Raw genomic sequence first — 6,374 nt, 5'->3', positions numbered from 1 at the left:
CCTTATCAGTCTGGTTGATTTGAAGTGAATTTTAAACAACCTCAAAACAAGCTGAAGTATATATAAATCAACCTCGTACACCTTAATTACAACCTTTACGAGGTATAATTTTTATTTCTGTTTTCTCTGCAACCTTAAATATACCTCAAATATACCTCAAAACAACCTTAATACCTCAAAAATACCTCAAATCAACCTTAAATATACCTTAAATTTTCATAAGGGAAGGGAGCTTCTGGATCAAGCATTGGAACAAGCTAGGCTTTTTGGAGGACTTTTTGATGGGACTAACCTATATCTGCGTTATATGGAGAGGAAAACCATGAAAACCACACACAGTAAGCCCGATGGCAAGGGGATGATCCATCAACCCTAACTCGTGATCCATCAACCATTGAGGATATTTTAAGCGAGCACTGTGGTCTGTGCGAGCCTGGTGTGGAATTCGTATCGATCGCTCAGCCATCGTTGAGATTTGAACCTGGGTCACCTCATTGGAAGGCGAGCGCTCTATACCCTGAGCCATCACAACTAGAATACAGCATTGAAACAAGTACAATTTAGCATCATCATGTGCCGCATTAAATACCAAATAATGATGTTTTCAAAAACATATTAACAATTGTATACTTCAAACTATGCCTAGTAATCTCTCTCACTCTTTTTTGAAGTTCTATATGCTTTCATCAATTAGTTACATACATTTTTAAAAAAATTTTAGTTTAAAATTCCACTATTATTTTTCAATTTTAATGATCATTTTGCTGTTGTCATTCACATATTCATATTGCACTAAAATTGTTGTTAGGAATTTTTACTTTCTTGCAATTCAAATCTCGCAATAGAATTGTGACTACTTTTCTATAAGAAAAAAATAGTACTTTTTAATCTGAAAGCTTCTTTGTTTTATTATTGCTAAAAAATTCAAGTCAGAAAGTAAAGGGAGTTTAGTTATTACGTTTTCAATTCATATTGTGAAAATACGGTATTCGTAACAGATTGAAAGTTCCATTTTCAATTTTACCCCATTACTTTACTTGAACGAGATACAAATTGTTTTTTGAAATTGTACTATCCTTTCTAGCTGATACTCAATAACTACAATATCTTGAAACGTTAAAAACAAATTAAATTAGATTTTAACTGTATTAAACTTAACTTTTTTGCGATTCACTTTTATGTTGCTGCAAGCATAGAATCACTGTAAGTGATATCGCATGATACCATTAAGCTTTAAACTAAAAAAACGGAACGAAAGAAAAGCGAAATTTATAAAGAAAGTTTTGTATCAAAAACATTTCGAGACAAATGAAATGAAAAAAAAAAGAGATAAAAAATATATTGGCTCTAAGGTATTTATTTAACTAAACCATTTAGCTTAATTGGAATATTATCTCAAATTATAAAACAATAAAGATGTCTCCATCAACAACAATTTGTTCTCTAAGAATGGAATATGTACCAATAAATTTATAAATGTTGCATAACATTTCACTTTTTGGAAACTAAAATACTGTAATTTTTTCAATACTTAAAAGCATTAATGTGGTGTGGTTTTTTTAAGTTACCGGTTTTTCAGTAATCATACATATAGAACGCTTTTAGAAAAAAAAAAAATTCTTTTACTCTATTTGCGCACTTGTTATTTCAATTTTCCTGATATTTAGGGGTTGAACTATTATCGTTACCCTTTTACCGTACATGGGACCTTTTATATTTTTTTCTGACGCTCTAACTACAAGCAAATATATATATTTGCTATTCTTTAATTATAAAAAACAGTAAAATATAAATAGTAACTCCTTTTAGCCATATGAATTTGTGTAAAAATTTTTTTAAATATTGAGAGCTCTGATCAGTTGTTTTTAATTTTTATTGTAAAAATATTTTTTTCATTTAAAAGGAAGAGAAAACAAAAGGTTATAAAAATTAAGAAGTTTTGATCGCCTTATTACCATCACTGGTTACTCATTGGTCAAATGCTTTTTCTTTCTGGATTGACTCCGTTAAACGCCACAACATTTTAAATCATGGGTTGCAAAAACTGTCTCAATTGATGTTTGTCGCCGGATTGGTTTTCAAATCCTGCCTATATACGTGTTTCAAGATGTCACAAAATACTTTTCTTTCTTCAGTATTCATATTTATATTGAAATCACCGTCAAGCCAGTAATAAGTTAATAATAAAAAGAATATAAAAATACTTTAAATTATTATTATGTAAATACATTGAAAATGCCTGCTAGTGAAAGTAAAAAAGAAAAATAGCAACCGTCGCCATAGCAACGCATGTAATGACGACGCATGCGCACTGTTTACTATTACTCTTGAACACAGTTGAAAAGTGTGGTGACGTCCAAATAAGTTGCTCACGCCATCAAAACCCAAAATAACACCCATTTTGCCACTGGGTAACAAAACCCAAAACAACACCCATTTTGCCAATGGGTAATATTTACAAAAAAAAAAAAATCTGTTAGATTATCAGTATTATATTTGTACTCAAATAAGTATTTCAGTATAATTATTAGAGTCGAAAAAAACCATAGGATTTTTTTTATATTCATATTCAAAACTTTATTAATAATTGAATTCGTCAATTAAAGAAACTTTAATGACGAATAATAATTTCTCTTAGATCTAAATAACTACAAATAAGTGAAAATTTGAAAAATTATTGTTTAGAAGTGAGTCGCATTTGAAAGATTTTAGATCTTTGCTTAAAAGATTCTTTTTTGCTTAAAAGATGCTTCAACAAAGCAGAAAAATGACACAGGTGTTTCGTGCTGCATTGTAAGACCATAAATTTTTAAAATGCTAAATATAACATTGTTCATTTGTTTTGACCCAAATTAATGCGAAATAATGTAAAAGGTATGAAAATTGTGTTTAATAAAAATTCTGCGTCAAAGGTTTAAATAATTCATTCAACTTTAAAAAATTGAAAGCGAAATTACTCAAATAGTCAGAATCAGAATAGATTTTATCAACAAAAAAAAAATTCCTGCTAAAATTTTTAAATATTCTCAGTTTTCTTCCTAAAATGTAGAAAGTTGAAGTAGAATTCTAAAACTGGTACTTTTACGAACCATTAACTTTAATGTGCTTCACTTAAAATTCTTATTGTATAAAAATTATTATTAGCTTCAAGTAAGCAATTGTTACCCTTATGAAAAAATCGAGGTATAAATGAGGTATAAACGAGGTATATTTGAAAGGTATAAAGGAGGTTGTTATTTAAATACGTCGTTAAGGTTTAAAAGGGTGCAAATGAATACCTCAAAATCAACCTCAAATATACCTTAAATATACCTCCAGAGGTATATATATGCTTCGACCTGAGGTGTTTAATTTTACATCTGTGGAGAGGTAGATATTTACTACTTTAAAGTGTTTTATTTTCAACCTTAGGTTATTACTTATCAGCCTGAAGTATATATTTTTACAATTGTGGAAGTATTTTTTCAACAACCTAAGGTGTGTCGTTTTGCACTTCTGGTTGTTATAAATCAACCTCAGGTGTATTTTGTTCTACCTCAGGTAATTATTTTTCAGCCTCAGGTATATAATTTTATGGTTGTAGAGGTATATATTTATCAACCTGTGGGGCGTCGTTTTACACTTCTGGTTGCTATAAATCAACCTGAAGTGCATTTTCAACACTTGGAAAGGTTATTTTTTTATTAACGTCATGTGTTCCATGTTCTTCCTTAAGTTATTATTTCGTAACCTGAAGTATATATTTTTGTATTTTTAGAAGTATTAATTTATCAACCAAAGATGCGACATTTTACACTTAAGGCTTATGTAGCTCAACCTAAAGCTGTTTTTTCAGTACTTACGAATGTGAGGTGTTCACCTAGTTGATTAATTTTTAACCTCACTATATAAAAAATATAATATATATATAAAGATATTATCTATATTATATGAAGAATAATGTATGTCATTACATTTTTTCACTAGTAGAGATCTTCATTTATCAATCTGAAGTTTTTAATATTAAACCTTCGGCAGTAATTGCTTCTTTTGTTAAGTTATAAAAGAAGGTTTTAAATGCATAATTCTTCTGTAATTTTAATAGATTGAATTAAATCATCTTAAAATAACACTTATCCAAATTCTACAATTAGTAAAAACTATTTATGGGAACTCATATTTTTAGAAAATAGTTGTCTAATGTGCTTGAATTTCTTAAGCTATAAAACTACAAATTTAAATAATTAGTCAGCTGAAATTCAAATACTTTTATTTAAAACTAAAATTTAATTTTTTTACAAATCAACAAAATTATTTTAAATACTGTTTCCGTCTACCTGTTGAAACTTGTAATTATTGGAACCTAAAAGAAAAAAAAATAAATTAGTAAGTAAGTCATATTTACAATAATAGTGGCAGGTTTTAAACTATTAAAATATTAGAAATTATTTTTTTTATGATTTAAATTAACTGGATGAAGTTAATTTTCTTTTTCAGATAAATAGTAGTACTCTTCTGCCATTTCTATTCAATCCTCATAGCTAAAAAGCATGACAGGTACCACAGCCACAAAATAAAGTACACTGAAGTCAGTACTACCATTAACAACATTTACAGAAATTCAAAGATATAATTCCAATCTTAATATGCAATTTTAACACTTTGTATTTTTCTATACATTTGGTATCATTATGGTACTTGTAAGTTTGATAATTATATTTTCTTTCTTTCTTTTCTTACAAATCTTTAAACTCAATAAACCTAGTCTATATATTTTTAAACTTTTTGTCAGACTTTATGAAACTAATAGCTTTTTTATAAATTTTAGACGCTGATTCTGAAAAGGACTTCCGTTATTGTCAATCACATAAGAGTTTCTTAAAAAATAGTTATTTTAATATTTTTTAATAAATGTAATCAAGAATCAACAATCGTCTAATAAATTAAATTTTAAAGTTATGTACCAATTTTTATTCTTTTTTTACACTCAATCGAATAGAACAAATTACAAGTTGATAAGGAGCATTTATTTTAAAGTTGTGAGTAATTTTATGTGAGGAAAATGTCTAAGAGAGAATGATTTGAAATAATACTTTTAAAATAAGTTGAGTACAATATCTCCTATATAATTTATAATACCAAGCAGAATAAAACTAATAGCTAGTTGTTACAAACATTTGTTTAAATATAAAAACACATCCCATAAGATGAAATTCAAAAAATTGCATATTACTTTTAACAATAAATGTCTTTATTTGCAATTGATTTTATTCAATTCAGCATTAAAATTGCATAAGAAACTATACTGGCTTATTTCTAAAACATTTAAGATTTCCGAAAGTCGCTAATTTTTGAAGTAGTGAACTATAAACAGCTGCATAAAAATGCTCATAACCTTGAAACAAATTGTCATATAAACTTGAAATCGGGTTTAATTTAATTCTATTCAATATTTTAATAAGTAATAACAATCTGCTTAGTAAATAATTAACGTGGGTAAATTGAGAAAAAATAACACGTAGTGAAAATAGCAGTGTGATCAAACATAAAAAAGTGAGCTAGTACAGTTACTAGTTTTCAATTATCAAATATCTAACAAACTATTGTTATCAACAATTGAATAAATGTTGTAGTTTATTAGGAGAGATTACTTTTTCTTTATGGTATGAATTCAGAACTATTTCCTAGGGGAAGGCTGAGCAGTAACTTGCTAGTCACTTCTTCATCGCTGCTGCACATGTGCTATGTACAGCCTAGATCATCTCAGCAATATCAGGGAACAGTGGATAAGCTCTGTAATATATATATATATATATATATATATATGTAAGAAGAGAAAATTGCACGTTAATCAGATTAAAAAAAATCAGATTTAAACTGCTGTGTTATTATACATATTTTGACTCATAAACAACAATATAAACTTTGCAACAGATATCCGAGCAAACGATAAGCATACAGCGACAGTAGAATTTCAAAGCAAAATTGCTATTTTAAAGATATTTCAATTTTCAATGATTTATTTATAAGAGATATTATAAACATTTTACTCAACTAATCAGCTTGCATACTGTAACGTTGAAACCTATACATTCAAGCAAAATAAAAGAATAGTCATATTTGAATAAATTACAAACAATAAAATATACTGGGCATAACCTACTGTAACGATTCACCGGTAACGTTACCCTAAACAGCGACGAGAAATATTTCGATTGTTCTCTCTTATTGCTAAGCCTACACTAATAGCTTCTAAGAATATCCTCCAACTTAAACTATTTAGGATCAGGAGTCATCTTTAAAACAAAAATAATAAAATTTAAGTTTGAAAATTGAAGCATATTTGATTAAAAGTGATAAAAACCAAATTAATAAATGTCAAGCACACTTTCCGA

General features: G+C 27.8%; 1 long non-coding RNA gene across 1 annotated transcript; it reads right to left on the bottom strand.

Annotated features, from left to right (window-relative positions):
* Nucleotides 1–4,232: 4,232 nt before the first annotated feature.
* LOC122269858 (uncharacterized) lies at nt 4,233–5,767 on the bottom strand. Its single transcript, XR_006225440.1, has 2 exons — nt 5,631–5,767; nt 4,233–4,342 (listed from the first exon to the last, which is right to left on the bottom strand). It is a non-coding gene; the product is annotated as an uncharacterized lncRNA (long non-coding RNA).
* Nucleotides 5,768–6,374: the final 607 nt, after the last annotated feature.

Source organism: Parasteatoda tepidariorum, chromosome 1 (assembly GCF_043381705.1).
Source record: "Parasteatoda tepidariorum isolate YZ-2023 chromosome 1, CAS_Ptep_4.0, whole genome shotgun sequence".
NCBI lineage: Eukaryota > Metazoa > Arthropoda > Arachnida > Araneae > Theridiidae > Parasteatoda > Parasteatoda tepidariorum.
Note: the sequence above shows the minus strand (reverse complement) of the source record. Positions and strands in the feature narration are given on the sequence as shown.